Here is a 14,493-nt window from a genome sequence, read left to right as displayed (position 1 = left end):
GATTTCCGACCAATCAGCTTATCCTCATTCCTACTTAAGACTCTGGAGAGGATGATAGATATTTATCTTAGAACTAGCATCGATTCGGGGTTGTTCTCGAAACGACAGCATGCATACTCGAAGGGCAGGTCTACTGAGACCGCACTACATGAACTAGTCAGCTTTATTGAAAGCTCACTATCTGTCAAAGAATACACAATCGTGGCGTTTCTAGACATCGAAGGGGCGTTCAATAATGTCCATCCGAGCTCGATATTAAATGGACTGACAACTCTGAATGTTGATCCATGTATACTCAGGCTGTTAGACGAACTGCTAATGAAGAGACGTATTTCAGCCACACTAGGACAAGCAAACATACAAAGGTATGTGAACAGAGGCACTCCCCAAGGAGGAGTTCTATCACCTCTTCTTTGGAATGTTGCTATAAATAGCCTTCTGGTTACTCTAGAAAAAGAAAGGATAAAAGTGGTGGCATACGATGATGTAGCTCTGGCAGTCAGGGGAAAATTCTCATCCACAATCAGAGATATTATTCAGAGGGCCCTCCGGATGACTGAGAAATGGGCGAAAGACAATGGTCTTGGGGTAAATCCTGCAAAGACAGAATTAGTCATGTACTGCAAAGATCGCAAAACTCCCACGGTTAGGCCTATTTCCTTAGGGGGTATTGAAATTCCCTTTGGTGATTGTGCAAAATACCTTGGCGTTATTTTGGACAGGAAGCTGAACTTTAAGCTTAATATTGAAGAAAGGGCGAGGAAGGCAACTGTAGCTTTGTACTCGTGCAAAAAGGCAATAGGAAAAAAGTGGGGACTAAAACCAAAAATTGTGCATTGGCTATACACGGCAGAGGTTGGACCTATAATGCTATATGGTGTTGTAGTCTGGTGGCCGGCACTTCAGAAACCGACTGGTTTAGATAAAGTTCTGCGTATGGCGGGTTTGTGTATTTCAGGCGCATTCAGCAAGACAGGAACAAATTCCCTTAATGTCATGTTGCATCTATTGCCTTTAGACATTTTGGCCAAACAGTCAGCTGCAACAACGGCTGTGCGGTTGCGCGAACTATCGCTGTGGTTGGAAAAAGGTTACGGTCACAGTTCTGTCCTCAAAATAATGCCAGATGTGCCTAACGTAGTGGATTACACTTTGGCGAGTCCACTTTTCGACAAAAAGTTTGAGACTGTAATCCCCCACAGTGAGGCGTGGAGCACACATACCCCGGGGAATAAAGAATATATGGATTTCTACACTGATGGCTCCAAATTGGATGGACAATTGGGTTTCGGAGTATATTCTAATGATCTGGAACTTCGAATAGCGAAAAGATTACCTAATCACTGTAGTGTTTTTCAGGCTGAAATATTAGCAATAAGAGAGGTGGCGAATTGGCTGAGAAGTAATGTTCCAAAAAATGTGGGCATTAATATATACCCAGACAGTCAACCTGCAATAAAATCCTTGGACTCTGTGTTCCTCAACTCGAAAACGGCCATCGACTGCCGCAAATCTCTCAATGAGATGGCTGAGTAGTACAATATTCAGCTAATATGGGTGCCTGGCCATAGGAACATACCGGGGAACTGCGAAGCGGATGAGTTGGCAAGGCTAGGGACTACCTTACATATTCCAGGGGAACTAGAATTTGTTGGTATGCCCCTAGCTACCTGCAAGCTCATGCTGCGTGAGAAGGCTGTTATGATGGCAAATGTTCGATGGGAGAATTGCAAAGGTTGTAACGACACCAAGCAACTATGGCCCCATTTCAACATAAACCGCATACTAGATATGCTAATGTTCTCGAGACGTCAGATATCACTCCTGATATCTGCTATAACGGGTCGCTGCCTGATAGGAGATTTTGCAAAAACTATTGACGCGAAGTATAATGACTATTGTATGAGCTGTCATGATGCGGAGGAAAAAGAATCAATTAAACACCTCTTGTGTGAGTGTCCTGCATTTTGTGTAAAGCGCAAGCAACTTTTAGGAGCATATAGCTTCAGATTACTGGCGGATCTGGAAAACGTTAACTTAAGCAGTCTGCTAATGTTTTTGGAACAATCTGGTTGGTTCAACAAAGAAAAATAATCAAGAAGGTTCAGCGGTTAAAACTAGAAGTGCCCATATGTAGTAGGTACTTTTAGTTAATGTGGTATCACAATGGACTGAATAGTCTAAGTGAGCCTGAATCTTAATCGGGCTGCCACTTTAACCTAACCTAACCTAGGTTAGGTTAGGTGGCAGCCCGATTAATATCAGGCTCACTTAGACTATTCAGTCCATTGTGATACCACATTGGTGAACTTCTCTCTTATCACTGAGTGCTGCCCGATTCCATGTTAAGCTCAATGACAAGGGACCTCCTTTTTATAGCCGAGTCCGAACGGCGTTCCACATTGCAGTGAAACCACAAAGCTTCTCTAAGTGGTTTCACTGCAATGTGGAAACGTTTGACCTCGAACATTTCCAAAAATTATCGATATTTCTAGAATAGATTTGGTTTTTTTTGCGGCAAAATGTTATTAATGTTTACCCTTTTTTAATGTATTTAAAAAAATACCCATTAAAAAGGTTATAGAAATTGAATTTAAAAACTTCCTGTATAGCTAAAACAATTAGCATCTTAATGAGGACATTTTTGGAAGTGCTTTTACCATAAAATTGTGTCTTTAGAACAACTTTCAATTTTTTTGCTGGGAAAAATTATGGAACTATTAGTTGCTTTATTATAAATTAATTGTCTAGTTATGTTGAAGTCTGACTTTTTATTTATTTTTATAAAATAAAATATTAACTCTCTAATGCCCCAATTTTTTTGCCAGCTGACTAAAACTCAATGTTAACGATACAAACTCAAGAAAACAAGAAAAATTTATACGGTAAAATTCAGTATATGCTGCAAAGCCTCTTGAACAGTTTTACCGAAATTTTCTTTTTATTTTACCCAGTTTTGTTGGCTTAAGGTGTGTTTTACTAAAGGCTTCCTCATATAACGAAGCCCGCCTAAAGGCAGGATTGGGCATTAGAGGGTTTAGTTAATCTATAACTTCAGTCTATTAATTTTTAGCTAGGTGGGCTATAGCCCCCCCCCTAGGAAAATTGTCTAGCTACGCTACTGCATTTTCCTATATTTATGTACCTTTATATGACAAAAATTAACTGAATTGAATGCATATATGGAATGATTTTATTGAACTTTTTTCATTCATTTGGACAAATCTTACATATTTGTGGTAAACCTTTTACTTCAAAATTAGAACTGCTTACCTTCGTTTTTAAATACAGTTTTATTTATTTATATAGGCATTTTTCTTCAATAAAAGACATGTTTTATTAATATATAAAATATATATTTATTTAGAACCAACAGAATCGACTGGCCTTGAAATATTAGTTCACTATTCCACTATTTCCAATTTCCATGTAAAGTTACCAACTGTAAAACGTAATGTTTTTCTTCTTCTTGTTCCTTCCACTTTTAATAAGATGCTGCGTAACGATTTTGTCCTCCTTTTACAATTTCAATACCTACAAATATAAAAAATCATAAACCAATTTTTTCACAAAAGGTTAGCGTCACTGTATGAATGTTACCTGTTAATTGAAGATTACAAAATGAAGACGAATGAAGGGGTTGTTATTCTGTTGCTGTTTTCTTTCTTTATACACCATCACGAATTGATAGACTTATTGTTTGTTATTTATGTTCAATAATTTTGAAAAAAACTAAAAATTTTCTCACTAATTTAAAATAATAAATATATCCCTTCTCTCGCCAGTAGCCAAGACACTTGAGGCACTACTCCTCCCCAGCCTTGTGGAGAATTTTCCAGCTGCCCACCGTCAACATGGATTCCGTAAGGTACATAGTACGACGACAGCCTTACATGCCATTTCGACACATATCAATAGGGGACTTAATCAGCCCAAGCCGTGTCATAGGACGGTCCTCGTGGCGTTTGACCTATCGAAAGCGTTCGATACGGTCAACCATGCCACATTATTCGAGGACATCGAGAACACGTCCCTACCACTTAGAGAAGCTTTGTGGTTTCACTGCAATGTGGAACGCCGTTCGGACTCGGCTATAAAAAGGAGGTCCCTTGTCATTGAGCTTAACATGGAATCGGGCAGCACTCAGTGATAAGAGAGAAGTTCACCAATGTGGTATCACAATGGACTGAATAGTCTAAGTGAGCCTGATACATCGGGCTGCCACCTAACCTAACCTAACCTTGATCTGGCTACCAGCTGAACTACACAAGCATAGAACAAAATGGAACTCTGCGACAAGGATGAGGTGTGTCCAGAGTGATCTGGTAGTGAGACGGGTAGGCTTAGCTGGACAAGCAAAAAGGTGACGAGTGTCATGTGGCCCTTGATTACATATGGGACACACGTCAGCTACGCTGCTATCAATCACTGATAAGTATGAATTGAGTCGGCTGCACTTGCCTGATCTTAGTTGGGTCAAAACTACCCTTGTCTGCCGTGGGAGGTCTCTCTTCTCCGGTGCAATGGGCGGCGGTCGGACTCCGAGAACAGGATTAACCTTGTAGCTTCTCACCGCTTCAGCTACAGTATCCTCATGAATCCTGTTCAGACCTGTCTGGTATGCTGCCTGCTCTAGAGGCTATCTTTTGTAACGCTGGATCTCGGGCTCTAGAAGGTGAAGATCAACCCTTACATTCCTGGGTGGAAGTTGTCTATCCACAAGATGGTGATTCGGATGACAACTTCGATGGCATCCCAAGAGGTACTGCTTTGACAACATGTAGTTGTGTCGACGCACTGGGGTGATCTTGGTCTCCGAATAAAGGTGATCCAGGGGTGTACTGCGGAGACATCCTGTTGCGGTTCTAAGGGCAGCGTTCTGACAGGTCTTTATGTTATTCCACTGCGTATCGCCCGTTTGAGGTGTCCACACTGGCGCTGCATAGTTTACCACTGACCGGCCAATTGCCTTATATGTAGTTAACAAGGTTTCTTTGTCCGCACCCCAAGTGCTGCCGGCAAGCGACTTGAGGACCTTGTTTCTACCGCGGAGCTTATCACAAATTGCAGTGGCATGGGCGGACGACTCATAAAGGCTGTCGAATGTGACCCCGAGAATCTTGGGGGTAATTTGTTGTCGGAATTGTTTCGCCATCGACTCTGACATTCAACTGCCTGCGTACTTCCGCCACCCATGTAGTGAATAGTGTGGCTGAGGATTTGGTGGGAGATATCCTCAAATTTCTTGCAGTGAAATAACTGGTAAGATCAGCGAGGTAGACATTTAATCGATCGCAAATGTCATCATAAATGGGCCCGGATGCCATGATTGTGCAATCGTCCGCATAAGACACAATCTCGACGCCGTCAGGAGGGGGTGGAATCGAGGACAGGTAGAGGTAAAACAGTGCCGGAGATATCACCCCTCCCTGGTGAACTCCCTGTTTAACTCTACGGGGTTTTGACTTCTTGTCCCTGAATTCCACGTACGACTGGCGTCCACACATATAATTCAGAACCCAACGCTTCGTTCCTACCGGTAGGGACGTGTTCTCGATGTCCTCGAATAATGTGGCATGGTTGACCGTATCGAACGCTTTCGATAGGTCAAACGCCACGAGGACCGTCCTATGACACGGCTTGGGCTGATTAAGTCCCCTATTGATATGTGTCGAAATGGCATGTAAGGCTGTCGTCGTACTATGTACCTTACGGAATCCATGTTGACGGTGGGCAGCTGGAAAATTCTCCACAAGGCTGGGGAGGAGTAGTGCCTCAAGTGTCTTGGCTACTGGCGAGAGAAGGGATATATTTATTATTTTAAATTAGTGAGAAAATTTTTAGTTTTTTTCAAAATTATTGAACATAAATAACAAACAATAAGTCTATCAATTCGTGATGGTGTATAAAGAAAGAAAACAGCAACAGAATAACAACCCCTTCATTCGTCTTCATTTTGTAATCTTCAATTAACAGGTAACATTCATACAGTGACGCTAACCTTTTGTGAAAAAATTGGTTTATGATTTTTTATATTTGTAGGTATTGAAATTGTAAAAGGAGGACAAAATCGTTACGCAGCATCTTATTAAAAGTGGAAGGAACAAGAAGAAGAAAAACATTACGTTTTACAGTTGGTAACTTTACATGGAAATTGGAAATAGTGGAATAGTGAACTAATATTTCAAGGCCAGTCGATTCTGTTGGTTCTAAATAAATATATATTTTATATATTAATAAAACATGTCTTTTATTGAAGAAAAATGCCTATATAAATAAATAAAACTGTATTTAAAAACGAAGGTAAGCAGTTCTAATTTTGAAGTAAAAGGTTTACCACAAATATGTAAGATTTGTCCAAATGAATGAAAAAAGTTCAATAAAATCATTCCATATATGCATTCAATTCAGTTAATTTTTGTCATATAAAGGTACATAAATATAGGAAAATGCAGTAGCGTAGCTAGACAATTTTCCTAGGGGGGGCTATAGCCCACCTAGCTAAAAATTAATAGACTGAAGTTATAGATTAACTAAACCCTCTAATGCCCAATCCTGCCTTTAGGCGGGCTTCGTTATATGAGGAAGCCTTTAGTAAAACACACCTTAAGCCAACAAAACTGGGTAAAATAAAAAGAAAATTTCGGTAAAACTGTTCAAGAGGCTTTGCAGCATATACTGAATTTTACCGTATAAATTTTTCTTGTTTTCTTGAGTTTGTATCGTTAACATTGAGTTTTAGTCAGCTGGCAAAAAAATTGGGGCATTAGAGGGTTAATATTTTATTTTATAAAAATAAATAAAAAGTCAGACTTCAACATAACTAGACAATTAATTTATAATAAAGCAACTAATAGTTCCATAATTTTTCCCAGCAAAAAAATTGAAAGTTGTTCTAAAGACACAATTTTATGGTAAAAGCACTTCCAAAAATGTCCTCATTAAGATGCTAATTGTTTTAGCTATACAGGAAGTTTTTAAATTCAATTTCTATAACCTTTTTAATGGGTATTTTTTTAAATACATTAAAAAAGGGTAAACATTAATAACATTTTGCCGCAAAAAAAAGCCAAATCTATTCTAGAAATATCGATAATTTTTGGAAATGTTCGAGGTCAAACGTTTCGGTGTAAGAACACATTAAAAAAATAAAAATTATTTATTTGGAAAAATATCACACAAACTTTTAATTCACATTCAAAACACTGAATTCAGATCACACCCTAAAAAGTGATTCAAATTCAGTGCAACAGTTGTTGAAATGGTGGACATCCGTCCTAGTTAAATTCATAACTTCTGCGCCAATTTTCCACCACTTCCGTATCCAAATATAACATTTTCACTACTTTTTTGGTAACGCTTTTTTGCTGGATATATAAAAACAATGGAAAATCGTAAATAGGCTTTCAAATTCTGGGGGGCTAACATTTTTCTGGAGGGGTCTAAGCCCCCTCCCCAGAGGCCTTCCTTCGCTTATGGGAAAATGTTAACTAATATATGGAATGCATTCTACCTAATTTCTACGAAAATCACATCGTTCAAACAAATAAAAATGTCTTTGGCGAAGTTCAACGAAGTTCACCTTTCTTCACAGTGAGTTCATTTTAACTTAAAGAAGCAGTCACTTTTTTCTGGGTGCGGAACCAAGAGAAACGACATTTAAAAAAAGCATGAGTTTTGTTTATCATTTTCGCATTACGGGCACTTTTTTTGTTTCGTCAAAACAAATCGGAACGTACACTGAAAAAACAGTGAACCCACCAGTTAATTTTAGAAAATTTTAAATATTTGTAGAAAATTTTAACTAAACAGTATTACAAACGTTGGCATCACGCCGATGTCATAAAAATAAGTAAATATTTTTCGACAAATACAAGAAAATTTATTAGACACAAATAATTTTTTTCATTTGTTAAAGAAAATTTTGTAGTTTGAAGAAAAAACTTGGAATTCAAAATTGCAAGAATATCTTTAGTGACATACGAAGTTCACGATGGACGCATTTTTGGTAAAATTTACAAATTTAAAGAAATTCTGAACTATTTTGTGGAAGACATGAATTAAGTTAATCTTTGTGCTTCATTTGAGTATATTTTTTCCTCGGGATTAGTTAATTTAACTAACGTCCACAAAAAAGTATTAGAGTAAAGAAAACTTTCTCCGAACATAATATTTCTATGAACTAAAATAAAGTTAAATTGGCTTTAGTGAAATAGAGAGTTAACTTTTTTTTGAGTGTAGGACGAGTAAGTCAAAATATTCAAACAAAGGTAATTAAAGGGATCTTTATAAAAACTAACGAAAGGGCACTATACACTGAAAAATAGCATGCCCGGTTCCAAAGATTGTGTCTCTATTTTAAAAATTTTGGTGTTGATTCCGAGCCAATGAAGCCGAGAATTCAAGTAAGGATACTTTTAAGACACAATTCTCTTTTAAATGTGGGTTTTGTGTATTTGACTCTGTGAAGCAAATTTTATTTTTTCGCTTTTTCAGCTTTTTTCATATGCTATAAAAAGTCCGTTAAAAACAAGACAGTAGAAATTGTGCTATGTTTCAAGTAAAAACGTCTTTAAAATAAAGTGTTGAAAAACATATCCTATTTTTAAACGATTTTGCTTTGTAGTCAAGATGCAAAAATGCAACAAATTTAAAAACAATTTCATTAGTTTTAAAGATTTTTTCTGAATTATTAAAATCAAGTTGACCTTAGTTCAAAATTTTTTCTTTCATGTTATGATACACATTTTCTAGTCAAACACGACTTTGTTGAAAAGTTTATCGACTTTTGAACATGGAAAAAACTTTATATTGGAGAAATGCGTCGTCTAAGCTAAGCAAAATTTGTATTCTTATTTTAAGGACATGGAATCTTTGGCCACACGACAATATTTTTTTCAGTGTACTTTTTATACCCTTCACCACTACTGTGGTACAGGGTATAATATATAATATAGAAGTGACATTCTACCAATGCTTGGTAAATTTGATTGAAATAGATTCAGATTTAGATATAGCTCCCATATATATCTTTCGTCCGATTTGCACTTATATGACCTCAAAAGCCAGAGTTTTGTCGTGGTTTGGTTAAAATTTTGCACAAGGAGTACGTTTAACAGTATCGGTAAGTGTGCTACATTTGGTTGAAATCGGTCCAGATTTAGATATAGCTCCCATATATATCTTTCGCCCGATTTATACTCAAATGACCACGGGTGCCAAAGTTAAACTCCCATTTAGGTGAAATTTTGCAGAGATAAAAGAATTATTATTCTAACTATGCGTCAAATTTAGTCGAAATCGGTTCAGATTATACATAGCTCCCGTTACATGTACACCAGAGTTGCGAAAATATAGTAGACTATTTTAAACCCATTTTCAGTGGGATTTTCCTCCAATTGACTGCATAGTTTCCACGGAGAATATATTTAATATGATATTTAAGTGTGTCAAGTTTGATCTAATTTGGTTCAGAATTAGATAAAGCCTCCATATATTCGTTTTTCCTGTTTATACAAATATGGCCAAAATTCCCACACTTTACACAAAATTCTGTGATAATTTCCCCATATCTTAGTCATATCCTACACACTGTAATGTCAGACTTTCCACAGAACGGTTGAGTTTTAAATAAAGCTCCAAGTCGCCCGACTTGACCAAATAATATATCACAACCTACACTTGACCACATATCTTGGCAAGATCTAACCAATATCCCTGTAAAATCGTCACTGCTGAGTAGCAAAAATTGTAAATGTTACTCAAATTGTCCTATATCTCGAATACATAAGTATCGCCTCATAAATCGCAAATGCTCTTTTGTACAATTGCCTCAAAATTTCTCTCGCTTCATATTTCCCATATTTATACCCTTCACCACTACTGTGGTACAGGGTATAATAAGTTTGTGCATTTGTATGTAACGCCAAGAAGGAGTAATCATAGACCAACCTTTTAGTATACGGATCGGCTTAGAATTAAATTCTGAGTCGATTTAGCGATGTCCGTCTGTCTGTCTGTCCGTCTGTCTGTCCGTCTGTCTGTCCGTCTGTCTGTCCGTCTATCTGTCTGTCTGTCTGTCTGTCTGTTGATGTATTTTTGTGTGCAAAGTACAGCTCGCAGTTTTAGTCCGATTGTCCTAAAATTTGGTATAGGGTCCTGTTTCGGCTCAAAGACGATCCCTATTGATTTTGGAAAAAATCGGTTCAGATTTCGATATAGCTGCCATATATATTTTTCACCGATCTGGTCATATTGGGCGTGTATATCAACCGATCTTCCTCAAATTCCGTACATCCGAATATTTTATGAGTTTCGAAAAACTTGCAAAATATCAGCAAAATCGGTTCAGATTTAGATATAGCTCCCATATATAGCTTTCGCCCGATTTACACTCATTTGCCCACAGAGGCCAATTTTTTGCTCCGATTTAGTTGAAATTTTGCATAGGGAGTAGAATTAGCGTTGTAACTATGCGTGCCAAATTTGCTTGAAATCGGTTCAGATTTGGATATATCTCCCATATAAAGCTTTCGACCGATTTACACTCATATGACCACAGAGGCCAATTTTTAACTCCGATTTAGTTGAAATTTTGCACAGGGAGTAGAATTAGCATTGTAGCTATGCGTGCCAAATTTGGTTGAAATCGGTTCAGAGTTAGATATAGCTCCCATATATATGTTTTTCTGATTTCGACAAAAATGGTCAAAATACCAACATTTTCCTTGTAAAATCGCCACTGCTTAGTCGAAAAGTTGTAAAAATGACTCTAATTTTCCTAAACTTCTAATACATATATATCGAGCGATAAATCATAAATAAACTTTTTCGAAGTTTCCTTAAAATTGCTTCAGATTTAAACGTTTCCCATATTTATACCCTTCACCACTACTGTGGTACAGGGTATAATAAGTTTGTGCATTTGTATGTAACGCCAAGAAGGAGTAATCATAGACCAACCTTTTAGTATACGGATCGGCTTAGAATTAAATTCTGAGTCGATTTAGCGATGTCCGTCTGTCTGTCTGTCCGTCTGTCTGTCCGTCTGTCTGTCCGTCTGTCTGTCTGTCTGTCTGTCTGTTGATGTATTTTTGTGTGCAAAGTACAGCTCGCAGTTTTAGTCCGATTGTCCTAAAATTTGGTATAGGGTCCTGTTTCGGCTCAAAGACGATCCCTATTGATTTTGGAAAAAATCGGTTCAGATTTCGATATAGCTGCCATATATATTTTTCACCGATCTGGTCATATTGGGCGTGTATATCAACCGATCTTCCTCAAATTCCGTACATCCGAATATTTTATGAGTTTCGAAAAACTTGCAAAATATCAGCAAAATCGGTTCAGATTTAGATATAGCTCCCATATATAGCTTTCGCCCGATTTACACTCATTTGCCCACAGAGGCCAATTTTTTGCTCCGATTTAGTTGAAATTTTGCATAGGGAGTAGAATTAGCGTTGTAACTATGCGTGCCAAATTTGCTTGAAATCGGTTCAGATTTGGATATATCTCCCATATAAAGCTTTCGACCGATTTACACTCATATGACCACAGAGGCCAATTTTTAACTCCGATTTAGTTGAAATTTTGCACAGGGAGTAGAATTAGCATTGTAGCTATGCGTGCCAAATTTGGTTGAAATCGGTTCAGAGTTAGATATAGCTCCCATATATATGTTTTTCTGATTTCGACAAAAATGGTCAAAATACCAACATTTTCCTTGTAAAATCGCCACTGCTTAGTCGAAAAGTTGTAAAAATGACTCTAATTTTCCTAAACTTCTAATACATATATATCGAGCGATAAATCATAAATAAACTTTTTCGAAGTTTCCTTAAAATTGCTTCAGATTTAAACGTTTCCCATATTTATACCCTTCACCACTACTGTGGTACAGGGTATAATAAGTTTGTGCATTTGTATGTAACGCCAAGAAGGAGTAATCATAGACCAACCTTTTAGTATACGGATCGGCTTAGAATTAAATTCTGAGTCGATTTAGCGATGTCCGTCTGTCTGTCTGTCCGTCTGTCTGTCCGTCTGTCTGTCTGTCTGTCTGTCTGTCTGTTGATGTATTTTTGTGTGCAAAGTACAGCTCGCAGTTTTAGTCCGATTGTCCTAAAATTTGGTATAGGGTCCTGTTTCGGCTCAAAGACGATCCCTATTGATTTTGGAAAAAATCGGTTCAGATTTCGATATAGCTGCCATATATATTTTTCACCGATCTGGTCATATTGGGCGTGTATATCAACCGATCTTCCTCAAATTCCGTACATCCGAATATTTTATGAGTTTCGAAAAACTTGCAAAATATCAGCAAAATCGGTTCAGATTTAGATATAGCTCCCATATATAGCTTTCGCCCGATTTACACTCATTTGCCCACAGAGGTCAATTTTTTGCTCCGATTTAGTTGAAATTTTGCATAGGGAGTAGAATTAGCGTTGTAACTATGCGTGCCAAATTTGCTTGAAATCGGTTCAGATTTGGATATATCTCCCATATAAAGCTTTCGCCCGATTTACACTCATATGACCACAGAGGCCAATTTTTAACTCCGATTTAGTTGAAATTTTGCACAGGGAGTAGAATTAGCATTGTAGCTATGCGTGCCAAATTTGGTTGAAATCGGTTCAGAGTTAGATATAGCTCCCATATATATGTTTTTCTGATTTCGACAAAAATGGTCAAAATACCAACATTTTCCTTGTAAAATCGCCACTGCTTAGTCGAAAAGTTGTAAAAATGACTCTAATTTTCCTAAACTTCTAATACATATATATCGAGCGATAAATCATAAATAAACTTTTTCGAAGTTTCCTTAAAATTGCTTCAGATTTAAACGTTTCCCATATTTATACCCTTCACCACTACTGTGGTACAGGGTATAATAAGTTTGTGCATTTGTATGTAACGCCAAGAAGGAGTAATCATAGACCAACCTTTTAGTATACGGATCGGCTTAGAATTAAATTCTGAGTCGATTTAGCGATGTCCGTCTGTCTGTCTGTCCGTCTGTCTGTCCGTCTGTCTGTCTGTTGATGTATTTTTGTGTGCAAAGTACAGCTCGCAGTTTTAGTCCGATTGTCCTAAAATTTGGTATAGGGTCCTGTTTCGGCTCAAAGACGATCCCTATTGATTTTGGAAAAAATCGGTTCAGATTTCGATATAGCTGCCATATATATTTTTCACCGATCTGGTCATATTGGGCGTGTATATCAACCGATCTTCCTCAAATTCCGTACATCCGAATATTTTATGAGTTTCGAAAAACTTGCAAAATATCAGCAAAATCGGTTCAGATTTAGATATAGCTCCCATATATAGCTTTCGCCCGATTTACACTCATTTGCCCACAGAGGCCAATTTTTTGCTCCGATTTAGTTGAAATTTTGCATAGGGAGTAGAATTAGCGTTGTAACTATGCGTGCCAAATTTGCTTGAAATCGGTTCAGATTTGGATATATCTCCCATATAAAGCTTTCGACCGATTTACACTCATATGACCACAGAGGCCAATTTTTAACTCCGATTTAGTTGAAATTTTGCACAGGGAGTAGAATTAGCATTGTAGCTATGCGTGCCAAATTTGGTTGAAATCGGTTCAGAGTTAGATATAGCTCCCATATATATGTTTTTCTGATTTCGACAAAAATGGTCAAAATACCAACATTTTCCTTGTAAAATCGCCACTGCTTAGTCGAAAAGTTGTAAAAATGACTCTAATTTTCCTAAACTTCTAATACATATATATCGAGCGATAAATCATAAATAAACTTTTTCGAAGTTTCCTTAAAATTGCTTCAGATTTAAACGTTTCCCATATTTATACCCTTCACCACTACTGTGGTACAGGGTATAATAAGTTTGTGCATTTGTATGTAACGCCAAGAAGGAGTAATCATAGACCAACCTTTTAGTATACGGATCGGCTTAGAATTAAATTCTGAGTCGATTTAGCGATGTCCGTCTGTCTGTCTGTCCGTCTGTCTGTCCGTCTGTCTGTCTGTCTGTCTGTCTGTCTGTCTGTCTGTCTGTCTGTCTGTCTGTTGATGTATTTTTGTGTGCAAAGTACAGCTCGCAGTTTTAGTCCGATTGTCCTAAAATTTGGTATAGGGTCCTGTTTCGGCTCAAAGACGATCCCTATTGATTTGGGAAAAATCGGTTCAGATTTCGATATAGCTGCCATATATATTTTTCACCGATCTGGTCATATTGGGCGTGTATATCAACCGATCTTCCTCAAATTCCGTACATCCGAATATTTTATGAGTTTCGAAAAACTTGCAAAATATCAGCAAAATCGGTTCAGATTTAGATATAGCTCCCATATATAGCTTTCGCCCGATTTACACTCATTTGCCCACAGAGGCCAATTTTTTGCTCCGATTTAGTTGAAATTTTGCATAGGGAGTAGAATTAGCGTTGTAACTATGCGTGCCAAATTTGCTTGAAATCGGTTCAGATTTGGATATATCTCCCATATACAGC

Source organism: Haematobia irritans, chromosome 2 (genome assembly GCF_050003625.1).
Source record: "Haematobia irritans isolate KBUSLIRL chromosome 2, ASM5000362v1, whole genome shotgun sequence".
NCBI lineage: Eukaryota > Metazoa > Arthropoda > Insecta > Diptera > Muscidae > Haematobia > Haematobia irritans.
Note: the sequence above shows the minus strand (reverse complement) of the source record.